This window comes from Simochromis diagramma, unplaced genomic scaffold (genome assembly GCF_900408965.1).
Source record: "Simochromis diagramma unplaced genomic scaffold, fSimDia1.1 OVJJ01000059.1, whole genome shotgun sequence".
Lineage (NCBI taxonomy): Eukaryota > Metazoa > Chordata > Actinopteri > Cichliformes > Cichlidae > Simochromis > Simochromis diagramma.
This window is the reverse complement of record NW_024387356.1, coordinates 1-12,606: the sequence shown is the minus strand read 5'-3', so window position 1 is coordinate 12,606 and position 12,606 is coordinate 1. Positions and strand designations below refer to the sequence as shown.

Below are 12,606 nucleotides of genomic sequence, written 5' to 3'. Positions count from 1 at the left end.
CCCTTCTGGATAAGATGGTGAAGGTTTGCTGCGTTTGGTGAACAGTGTCATAATAAAACCAGGGAAAATGATTTGACACATGATTTTGTGTGAACATTTTGTCATTTGTAAACTATCAATGACATGGATTCTACATTGTACCTGATGTGATGTTCTATAAAGTGGTTTTAATAAAAAAATAAAAAAAGAGGCAAAAATTAGTTTGTTTCTTTATTCAACTTTTGAACAGTGGGACTCAGTCAGTACATATTCAGTAAATGCAAATTATTTACACGGCAGTGCACAACAGGCATAAATCTAGACCCCTAGATAAAACATCATGGCATTATAGCAGTGACGACTCCTCCACAGTAGCAGGTGGGATTTTCCTTTTTTGAAGACGGCTCCTTTTACCTTTCAATACAGATGGTCTGTTTATGTTTTGATCAAGAGCCTTTTTTGGGCAGCTGAAGAGGAGAAGTCTATCTTATGGCCAACCTCTGGCTGTATCTTGGTCCCATTACCCAGCAAAACCCAGTATGCAGGTTCATCTGTAACAGTCCTTGTGCCACGGATCAACACTTGCTTCTACATTAACCCTTTAAGACCTACCATAGAACCAAGTCCGCCAGAGCTTATATTATATTTTTGCGTCTACTTTAGACAGAAGAGCAGTGACGTGGGTGCAGGTCTCCGCGACTCTGGCCATACAGGTGCAGTGGGCGGCTTCAACCTTCCCTGTGATGCTCACAGTGACCCATGGCTGCAATGCTGGTTCATTCAGTCTTTGAAAGTGCAGGACCTGAAACACAAACAAAGTTCATTTAAAGACAAGAACTATGAGCCAAGGCCGACACAAATGTGTTTTATCTACTTTATCATAAATGTAACAAAGTGTTTAGAAAGTTAGCACATACATGTCATTTTTCATTTCTTTATGTGTCCATCTATAGAACGCTGCATGTTATAGTGTAAATCTGCCTGTTCTGTCAGAAACCTGCCTGCAGAAAATGAACCTAAAGTATGTAATGCAAGGATGTCATCACTTTAGAGATGGAGAAAGCATAAAGTGACAATTATGAATCACTTAATATGATAAGGAGATTCTGCAGGTCATTAATCAATGTATAAAACTAAAATAAAATGTATTTTTAGTGACACAGGATAGAAATATGGAAGCAAGATGTATAATTAGAATTATTTATAATAAACATTAATAAATTAGTGCAATTTCTTTAACCGTAGAGAATAACTAAATCCTTCAGGACAATGTCACATCAATGCACTGAACTCACTGTTATCCCTCTAACAGCCTCCACATGTTCTCACTGTAATTTCCCCTCATGAATGAATTTATGCTGCACTAATGTGAATGTTTGCAGGGAAATCAAACGCATTTCACACGCAGTACTCGAGCTGACTTACCTTTGCTTGAATGACGACTTGTACGCGCTGATTCCACAGATAAGGTATGAAATATATCAGGCTACGTCAATAGCGGTTGGTCTTCAGGGTTTCTACTCCACGGCCGTATTTCATACGGGTCCACATTTCCAATGCACGCTATTTTCTGCAAGTACCGCTGCTTCGCCTCTGGACGCAATCGGTCTCTATACAGTCCATTCTCTTTTGAGCTGCTTTTAAGCATCTTGTAATTGTCGTTCCAACACAGTGTGTTTGATTTGATTCGTAGACCCCGAAAATGGTGCCACGCTCCCACAATGCATTGCGGCGTGACGTCAACTCCAAAGCCCTATTAATCACAGTGACAGTAAAGGAGGTGAAGGGCTGTGACGTCATCACGTACGCTGCGTCCTCTGTGGGCTCTGAGTGAACTCACAAAGTACAAACTACAAGTACACAAACACGAACGTAGCTCAGAGTGGCGGACACACTCAGCCTCGTTGGTCCAGCTGTGAGTCCGTTACCGTGAACTATGGAGCGGCAGATTTGTTCTGAACTAAGCTGCACACAGCTGATGTTAGCCAGGAAACATTACACACTGACTTTAATGGAGAGACCGGAAATACAAACACACACAGTTTGTTGTGTGAAGAAATCAAACACGAGCTGAACAAACAGTAAAGTTCCTAAAGACAAACTGTTAAAGGAGGAAACAAAGCAAACTTACAGTTTCTTCACACACCAACAACAAGCTCCACTCCACACCTGGACACTAAACAAGGACACACAGGTGAGCTGCTTCCTGGAAGGAGGCGGGACTTCGCCTGAAACTGAGCACAGGTGGGAGGGGCTCAGCTCTGTGTGTGCTGATGTGTTAACTTTAAAAATATGCCGTCTGACTGCTCAGACTGAGTCAGAGTAAAGTTCACATGCTGACGTGTGGAGACATGAAACCTTGTTGTAGCTGCAGGTGTGAACACACTGATCCCAGATCAGCTCTGCTGTATTTGTAACATGAACATTTCTGCTGCAAAGCTTCAAATGTTCAGCATGTTTCTCTGTTTCCAGTCTATAGATCCAGTCACACTTTCTACCTTCACCTGTGCAGTAAAGACTGAGAGCAGAGCTGAAACCAAGCGTCCAATCAGTGAGCAGCATCAACACCTGAGCTTCATTCAGACTCTGTTATTGAAGATGTTGTTGGTACAAAGTTCATCTGCTGCTCACATGAATCCATGAAAGATTTATTTCACTGATGTTTCTTCAAAGCTCATTTCAACCTGTTGAAGTCATGAATGAAAGTGCAGACTGAGAGTGGATCACATGATGTTTGAGGTGTGTCATGTGACATGTTGAGTATTGTCACACATGTCTAGATTGTCCCTGATATCATAACTGCTCAAACACTGATGATGATATTTGAAGAATTATTCCTGATGGCAGCAAAGTTTGAATGGAGCTCTCTGTCTGTGCTGATTTGTCGCCCTCTGGAGGTCAAAGCACAAACTGCATGATGTCACTGTAACCACCACAGTGACAGGAAGTGTTTTTATGACTGAAACACTGAAATGATGCTAACGGCTGTCGTTAGGCTCACTGACAGCAGTGCTGATGTGTTCATGTCCAACACTGGCTCAGGTCAGACTCCTTCATCCTTCTCCAGCGTGAGGCCGCCCTCAGACCCACAGGAGCTCTGACCTTTGACCTCCTGACCCTAACCATTTTAGTCTTGTTGCATCTTTAAATGCAAATCCATCCAAACTGTAGCCGAGCAAAAGAAGCTGGAAGTTGTTCTATGAATGATGTTGTCGAAGGAGCTTGAAAGAAAAGCGTCTGGACTTCTTTAAGTTGCTTGAAGAGGGACATGGACGTCTTAACGCCCACTCACATCCTGGGACATTTGATCACAGGAAATCACACGATGGGGTGGGGCTAGATCTCACAATGGGTTCACCCAAAACCTTGGCTGATTGTGACCCACACCCGTTTTCACACTGTGGCTCGTGTGATTAGGTGGAGGATCAACAGGGGCTCCGTGTCCCTGAATTTAAACTGAATCTAAACACACCGTGCACAATGCCAAGTTAGATAATGGTTAAAAGAACAAGATAAGAATAAATAAAAAGATAAAATAAGGATAAAAAATAACTTAAAAAAATAAAATAAAAAGATAAATAACTGCAAATAAGTACAAATAAGTAACTGAAGACACGTGTGGTCTGCAGATGTCGATGTACATGGATGTACATGGAGTTTAATGTGCAAAATGAACTTAGTGTGCAAAGTGACCTGATGTGCAAACTGCAGTTTGAGGTCGGTCAGCTGTTCAGGAGTCTGATAGCAGTGGGGAAGATGGAGTTGTTGAGTCTGGATGTTCTACATTTCACACTTCTGAACCTTCGTCTCGAGGGCAGAGGTGTGTCTCTGCTCTGGACTCTGTGATGGTAGCTGCTCTGCAGAGAGGGCAGCGGGGTCCTGATGATCTTCTCCACAGTTGTTATCACTCTCTGCAGGCGTTTGCGGTTTGCAGTAGTGCTGCCGTACCATGCAGTGATGCAGCTGGTCAGGCTGCTCTCCACAGTGCAGCTGTAGAACCTGCTGAGGATCTTGGCCAACATACCAAATTTCCTCAGCCTCCTCAGGAAATACAGCAGCTGCTGAGCCTTCTTGACCAGCTGTGTGAGTTTGAGTCCCTCACTGACTCAAACTCCTTCAGTGACACTTGCAGCCTTGCAGATTAGTTTGCTGATCCTGATGCATCTCTGGAGCTGATGCTGTCCCCCAGCAGACAACAACAACATAGATGCTCTCACTAGTCCACTTTACCCTCTAATCACATCTCTGACATCTGCAGGTTTGTTACGGCTGTGGCCATGTGTGGCCTGTTTTCTGTCTGTGTTTTCTGTACTGTGCTTAAGACTTTTCCAGGTCCCTCCCCTAATGAGGAGTCGTGAGCGACTGATTGGACCATGGAGTGGTTGACTACCTTCAAAAGGCCGCTCTGACAGCTCCGAGAGGGGGGAGAGAGAGAGTGGAACGAGCGAGTAGCCAGACAGCCGTCGCGGCCCTGACCCTGGTGTTCCCAGCCCGTGCTTATCTTGTGTATTTGTGAGAGTGTGAAATTGTGAAGGCCGCTCCTAGTGAATTAGTTGAGCGCTTAGGCACTCTTGGGTTGAAGCGGAAGGGGTGAGCTGCCTTTTCTTTTGGAATCGTTTTCTCCTGTTTTCCGGGTAGGGAGCGAGGGATAGCTCTGTCATTTGTTTGTTCTGTTTTTCTTTCCTAGGGTTTAGTTAGTTTTCTCTGGTGGGACTTAGTTGGTTTTGTTTATTATTTTGGCCTGGGCTCACCCTGGAGCTATGCTTCTTTTCCTTAAATAAAAACACCTTTTTACTCACAACTGGTTTGGATGTTTGGCTTGGGAACCAGGGCGGGGATTTGTCTCTCTCTCCTCCAACCTTATGTGCGTCCCTACCCGCCTAGACTGGGGGCGTAACAAGGTTGCTCCAGCAGAGACTCTTGTGCAATGCCAGGTGTTTGTGTTTGTATTTGTCTGTAGGTACACATTAGATATGACCATAGACGCACACACACAAGTGAACACAGCAGCACAGATGGTTTCCACCTGCTTCCCTCTTTCTTCACACAACTGTGAGGATGATGAAGAGGTTTCAGGACGAGGTGGTCATCAAGCACAGGATAAAGCAGGGCCATGAAACTCTCTCGTGCAGCAGATGTTTAATCAGACTCAGCTTTAGGGTTCTTTTCCCACCTGGCAGCAAAGTAACAGCTTCACTAATGTGAACAGTCACAATGTTAAACGTTTCTATATTTTCATATATTTTTTATCTGTTGATGCTGCAGAATAAAGTCTGTTAACAGAGTGCAGGATGTGTAGAGCAGGTCCAGCTCTCCCTTTACTGTGTCCACTTTCATCAGCCCCTGTGAAGTGACACAGAGTGCATGTGTGTCTGTCAGCTGTTGTTTGTTGTGAAGGATGGAACAAATGAACACACACTTTTAGAGAAATCTGAAAAAGCAACACGTGCTTGGGCTCCTTCTGTGCTCGTCTTTATTAATGCTGATCTTTCTTTCCTGTTTGTTCTTTGGCACAAGCTTCAGTCTTTTCTCCCAGGGCTCCTTCACACTTAGAAACACACCTACATTCATTTATACACAAACATCATGAAACAAAGGCTTTGTAAAAGAGGACATGAGATCCTCTCTGAACAGCACATTCATATCAAACACAGGACTGAACAGGATATACTGAGTCTGTGGTGTTTTCATTGTTACTTGCTGAGTATTTTTCCAGTGTTTGAAATGTGACTCAAGTCTGATTCTTCTGCTGTGTGTGAACTCTAAGCAGCTGCATTAAACAGCTGCTTTTCAAACCAGGCTCAATCCTATGACTCTGTGAATGTAAACTTTTGTCACCTGCATGAATAACGATCCTTGATCTAGTCAGGACTGCAGTGCTCCTGTGATCCCAGCTTATAGATGGAGGCTAGCATGAGAGGCTCACCAGCTAAAGCAGCACACCTGGGTCTCCCAGCCTATTAAAAGCAGCCCTTTGCTTCACCTGCTTCACTAAACATTATTATTATTATTTAAGCAGAGTGGTGTGATTCATGTAGGCATTGCTGTGTGACAGGATGACTTTTCTTGAAACAGCTCGTGTGACGTGAGCTGACGTAAAAACAGTGATGTTAACTTGATTCTCTTGGCTAAAATTATTTTAAAAAGAGGGTCAATCATGCAAATCTGCCAATAGAAGCCAAAGTTACAGCCCCTCAGAGTTTAAAGAGAAAAGGCACGTTTCCAACACTCGGTTGTGCAAAGGGAAACAGGCCCAAAGTGCCTGAGTGTGTGGGTAATTCTTCAAATAATATTCAAAAGCAAACATTTTTAAGCATGTAAATAAAATTCAATCATTTCTGCTCTTCAATACCTAAGAAATGAAAACTGGCAGATGGTACCAAAATGTGAAACGCCTGGCTATCTGTGCATTTAGTGCTGTAGGTTTTCACTGTTTACCTTCAGAAGCATAAATCTCTGCACAGATAATGTTCATATGTGGATTCCTGGTTTTCTGGAGTTAATTGTGACCCAAAGCGTATTTTTAAAGTGGTTCCAGGCAATAAAGCCTAAAAATAAATACATCTACTTCCTTTTTCTGTGTTCCAGCCTCAGTGGCTCTGACACAGTGCTGTAATATTTACACCTCTGATGAAAACAGAGTTTGTAGTTGCAGAGAAATACTCAACTCATTTTGGGCATTTACGAGCAGGAACCTCAGAAAGCCCCTCGCTGCTTCACTGGTTAAGAAGCAAAGCAAACATTAGTTAACAGTGATGTTAATTAAGGCCCAAAGTTTAGGAAAGAACGTCAGCACTTCACTAATGAATGTAATGCTGATTCATGTGCTTGTTTTGTAATGTGCATGTTGTGCGTTGCTATTTCCCATATTCTTTGGCACTGATAGATGAAGAGTCTCAGGCAGGACCGAGGCTGCCAGCTGCTGACAGTGAGCAGGGAGAGAGCAGCAGAAGCTGGGCAAGAGCAGGGCACCTTCAGCCCCCTTCATCAGTCAGAAATCATTTGGGTGTCTGTGTGAAATGTCTGATTTTTTAAATCTTTTTGTAGACATATTTATTAAATGTTTAACAATTATATAGAAGAAAGACAATGTAAAGAACAAAACATGACAAAACAAAAATGAGTTGAAGTTATGAACTGTTTCTGGGAGACAAATAACACCAGGATCCTTTTTGTGTAGCTGACAGCTGGTAAACTGTGCACTCTCAGTTTCCTCCTTGAAATAACATCAGTGGTGGGTCAGCGACATGCTTTCTTTCCCTCTCAGGTTTAAATATCTGGGACTCTCCACCGTTTGGTTTTAGAGCTGAAGAAGCTTCTCTGATGAAACGTCTTCCAGAAACTTAAAGACGTCTCTTTTCTCTCCAAGCTCCTTAGATCACATGACCTGGATGACTGAACCTACAGACATGTTGACCTGGTTTCTAGGTCACATGACAGGTCAGAGGTCAGCGACTGTAACTCAGTTCCTCCTGTTAATGTGAACTCACTGAGTGTTTGTGGTTTACCTCTCAGACTGACTGAAGATGATGATGGAGGAAGAGGAGGACAGAGCAGAGTCTGCAGGGTCCAGCTGTCCGTCTGTGAGGAGTGACCGGTCCAAAGGTCAAAATCCACACTTCAGTGGTGAACCTGGAGCAACGAGGTCAGAGAGCTGAACTCACTGAGTAACAGAAATAATTCTGCACTGACATTATAATCAGTGTTGACTCTGGTTGATTGTCTGACTGTGTTTGTGAGCTGAGAGGAAATGAAAATGAGTTTGTAACAAAAATCAGTTTTGTCCAGTTTTCCTGTAAAAAGCTGAACTCTAATCTAAGAGGATGTTACTGACAGGAAACAGCTGCATTATCTGCAGTCTGTGTGATCACAGCTGCTTCAATCATGTTTGTGTCTGCAGAGGTCAGAGGTCACAGTCTGCAGGGTCCAGCTGTCCGTCTGTGAGGAGTGACTGGTCCAAAGGAAACAATCCAGACTTCAGTGGTGAACCTGGAGCAACGAGGTCAGAGAGCTGTGATGACTCCTTTACATGTTTGTGTTTCCTGGATAAATATGACCTGAAACATCCTCAGATTGTTACAAAGATTCATTAAAAAGAAAACAATGAAAGAGAAAAGATCCAAATGTTCGACTTGGTCACTTGCTGTTTGAGGACAGTGATGCTCATATCTGTGGGGAAAGTGTGACCTGAGTGGGTTCATGTTTGTCTTTAAAGAACAGAGCTGCTCTGATTCTCTTTGTGTCTGATCTGTTAAACAGTCTGAGAGGTCACACAGAGACCCAGCAGCTAAAGCCTGGATCATACTGGCTGCTGTTACTCCATCAGGACAACACTGAACCACAGTGGTGTGGATGTAGTGGATAAATCCCACCATACTGATGCTCAGAGTTAACCACAGGGAACAAAACCAGATGTTACCTTCAGATTGTGACCTTTGGAGTGGACGATGCAGATTTCAATAGTATTTAGTATTTAGTATTTATTTAGTATTTAGTATTTATTTATTTATTGTCATTGTCAAGAACAATGAAATTGCGTTTGGGGCTTCCATACAACCCAAAAAAAAAAGAAAAAAAAAAAAAGAAGAAAATAATAAATACCCCTTAAAACCCAAGTGTACATATTTAACCCAGTGTGACTCCAATGCAATAAGACAATCCTTAGCAATAATGTTCGTAGAAATTCAGACAAAGACCTGAGAAACATGACAAAATACAACAATGCAACCCATTCAATATTATTGTACTGTGAGATATGATATCAGATATGATAGTTATCTATTTAAGAAAGAGGGGGGGGGCAGGAGGGGGAAGAGAATAAAGATATGATGCACCAATGCAGACCAGTTCATTGCTATTAAGAAGTTGGATATGGTTATTGTCCGTGAGAGGGGGGCAGAGAGTTCAGGAGCCTCACAGCCTGTGGCTACAGGCTGTTGGCCAGTCTGGATGTTCTGGCCTGTATAGACCTGTACCTTCTCCCTGAGGGCAGCAGATGGAAAAGGTGGCGCGCAGGGTGATGTTGGTCCCGCAGGATACTGTGCACCCTCCTCAGACAGCGAGTGGGGAAGATATTACTGATCTCTGGCAGACTTGTTCCAATAATTCTGCCAGCTTCTTTCACCAGAGAATAAATGTTGTTGTTTTTCAGCTGTGAAGAAAGAATCTAATTTTCTGAACTTAAGAATTTATGATGCTGGAAACAACATGGAGACTATAACACAACATTTCCACTGTGTTCATAGAATGAATGTAAAACTGTCAGACATTCATTAAATATGCAAAATGTCTACAGAAGCATCAGAGGGTCAGACGTGAAGCACTCAGTGATTTTGATCAAATGACTCATCAGTTATTGATCTGTACTGCACTGATCTCCTCTTGGTGGCGCTGTCACTTGGTGTTCGCTCGCTCTGTGGTAGAGTATCACTTCCTGTTCCTGCTCAAACACAGTGGTGTTTCTGAGTAGCTTATTTGCTTAGCAATTTAATTAACAACTTTTAAATACATTCTTCTTTCATAGTATAATCTTCACGTGCTTCATCCGAAGCACACTTTCTGTGTACTCACTACCTAATTTATAGCCAAAGTATTCACTCACTGTCTCGCTAGCTTAGCTTAGCTCGTAGCCGACTCATTAGCACCATGGCTACTTCACCTCTCCCTCCTGCACTTTCTTGCTCATTGTGTCAGATGTTTAGTTACTCCTCGGCCTCCTTTAGCAGTAATGATATCTGTAACAAATGTAGCATATTTGCAGCGCTGGAGGCCAGGATTACTGAATTGGAGACTCGGCTTCGCACCCTTCATTCACCCGTAGCTAGCCAGGCCCCTGTAGCTGGTGCAGCCGAAGATAGCGTAGGCCCCGCTAGCTGTTCCCCGGCAGATCCCAAGCAGCTGGGGAAAGAGGGCGGCTGGGTCACGGTGAGGAGGAAGCATAGTCCTAAACAGAAGCCCCAGGTACACCACCAACCCGTTCATGTGTCTAACCGTTTTTCCCCACTCGGCGACACACCCGCCGGGGGTCAAACTCTGGTAATTGGCGATTCTGTTCTCAGACATGTGAAGCTAGAGACACCGGCAACCATAGTCAATTGTCTTCCAGGGGCCAGAGCAGGCGACATTGAAGGAAATTTAAAACTACTGGCTAAGGGTAAACGTAAATTCAGTAAGATCATAATTCACGTCGGCAGTAATGACACCCGGTTACGCCAATCGGAGGTCACTAAAATCAATATTGAATCGGTGTGCAACTTTGCCAAAACAATGTCGGACTCTGTAGTTTTCTCTGGTCCCCTCCCCAATCAGACCAGGAGTGACATGTTTAGCCGCATGTTCTCCTTAAATTGCTGGCTGTCTGAGTGGTGTCCCAGAAACGATGTGGGCTTCATAGATAATTGGCAAACCTTCTGGAGGAAACCTGGTCTTGTTAGGAGAGACGGCATCCATCCCACTTTGGATGGAGCAGCTCTCATTTCTAGAAATATGGACAAATTTATTAAACCCCCCAAAATATGACTATCCAGAGTTGGGACCAGGAAGCAGAGTTGCAGTCTTACACGCCTCTCTGCAGCTTCTCTCCTCCTGCTACCCCCCAAAAAACCCATCTCCATAGAGACTGTGTCAGCTCCCAAACAGACAAAAAAACAAACTAAAAACCAGCAACAAACAACTTAAACATAAACAATCACAAAGAAAGAACAATAAAGTATCCACATCTGAACCAAAGAGTAAAACAGTGAAATGTGGATTATTAAATATTAGGTCTCTCTCCTCCAAGTCTCTGTTAGTACATGACTTAATAATTGATCAACAAATTGATTTACTCTGCCTTACAGAAACCTGGTTGCAGCAGGATGATTATGTTAGTTTAAATGAATCAACACCCCCGAGTCATTCTAACTACCAGACATCTCGAAGCACAGGCCGAGGGGGCGGTGTGGCAGCAATTTTTCACACCAGCCTATTAATTAATGAAAGACCAAGACAGACTTTTAATTCATTTGAAAGCCTGATGCTTAACATTGTCCACCCCAGCTGTGAAACTCAGAAACCAGTCTTACTTGTTATCATCTATCGTCCACCTGGGCCTTACACAGAGTTTCTGTCTGATTTCTCAGACTTTATATCTAATTTAGTTCTGAGCTCAGATAAAATTATTATTGTGGGTGATTTTAACATCCATGTAGATGCTAAAAATGACAGCCTCAACATGGCATTTAATCTGTTATTAGACTCAATTGGCTTCTCTCAAAATGTAAAAGAACCCACCCACCACTTTAATCACACTCTAGATCTTGTTTTAACATATGGCATAGAAACTGAACATTTAACAGTGTTTCCTGAAAACCCTCTCCTGTCTGATCATTTCCTGATAACATTTACTTTTACAATAATTGATTACACAGCGGTGAAGAGTAGACTTTATCAAAGTAGATGTCTTTCTGAAAGTGCTGTAACTAAGTTTAAGAATATAATCCACCCACTGTTATCATCTCCAATGCCCTGTACCAACACAGAGCAGAGCAGCTATCTGAACGCTACCCCCAACAGAGGTCGATTATCTTGTTAATAATTTCACCCTCCTCACTACGTACGACTCTGGATACTGTAGCTCCTGTGAAAACTAAGGCCTCAAATCAGAAGTACCTGACTCCGTGGTATAATTCTCAAACACGTACCCTAAAGCAGATGACTCGTAATCTGGAGAGGAAATGGCGTGTCACAAATCTAGAGGATCATCATTTAGCCTGGAGAAATAGTTTGCTGCTTTATAAGAAAGCCCTCCGCAAAGCCAGAACATCTTACTATTCGTCACTGATTGAAGTAAATAAGAACAACCCCAGGGTTTCTCTTCAGCACTGTAGCCAGGCTGACAAAAAGTCGGAGCTCTTTTGAGCCAACCATCCCTTTAACGTTAACTAGTAATGACTTCATGAACTTCTTCACAAATAAAATTTTTATCATTAGAGAAAAAATTACCAATAATCATCCCACAGATGTAATATTATCTACAGCTACTCTTAGTACCATTGATGTTAAGTTAGACTCTTTTTCTCCAATTGATCTTTCTGAGTTAACTTCAATAATTACTTCCTCCAAACCATCAACCTGTCTTTTAGACCCCATTCCTACAAAACTGCTCAAAGAAGTCCTGCCATTAATTAATTCTTCGATCTTAAATATGATCAACCTATCTCTAATGATCGGCTATGTACCACAGGCCTTCAAGCTGGCTGTAGTTAAACCTTTACTCCAAAAAGCCATCTCTAGACCCGCAGTCTTAGCTAATTATAGGCCAATCTCCAACCTTCCTTTCATATCACAAATCCTTGAAAGAGTAGTTGTCAAACAGCTAACAGATCATCTGCAGAGGAATGGTTTATTTGAAGAGTTTCAGTCAGGTTTCAGAGCTCAGCACAGCACAGAAACCGCTTTAGTGAAGGTTACAAATGATCTTCTTATGGCCTCTGACAGTGGACTCATCTCTGTGCTTGTCCTGCTAGACCTCAGTGCAGCGTTCGATACTGTCGACCATAATATCCTACTAGAGCGATTAGAACATGCTGTAGGTATTACAGGTACTGCAATTGCAGTGGTTTGTATCATATCTATCTAATAGACTCC

At 42.7% G+C, this 12,606-nt stretch overlaps 2 long non-coding RNA genes across 2 annotated transcripts; one reads left to right on the top strand and one right to left on the bottom strand.

Annotated features, from left to right (window-relative positions):
* Positions 1-1,297: 1,297 nt before the first annotated feature.
* Positions 1,298-7,317, bottom strand: LOC120718598. Its single transcript, XR_005692526.1, has 3 exons — positions 7,207-7,317; positions 3,268-3,274; positions 1,298-1,307 (listed from the first exon to the last, which is right to left on the bottom strand). It is a non-coding gene; the product is annotated as an uncharacterized LOC120718598 (long non-coding RNA).
* On the top strand, positions 7,317-8,098 carry LOC120718597. The gene is made up of 2 exons (XR_005692525.1): positions 7,317-7,624; positions 7,880-8,098. It is a non-coding gene; the product is annotated as an uncharacterized LOC120718597 (long non-coding RNA).
* Positions 8,099-12,606: the final 4,508 nt, after the last annotated feature.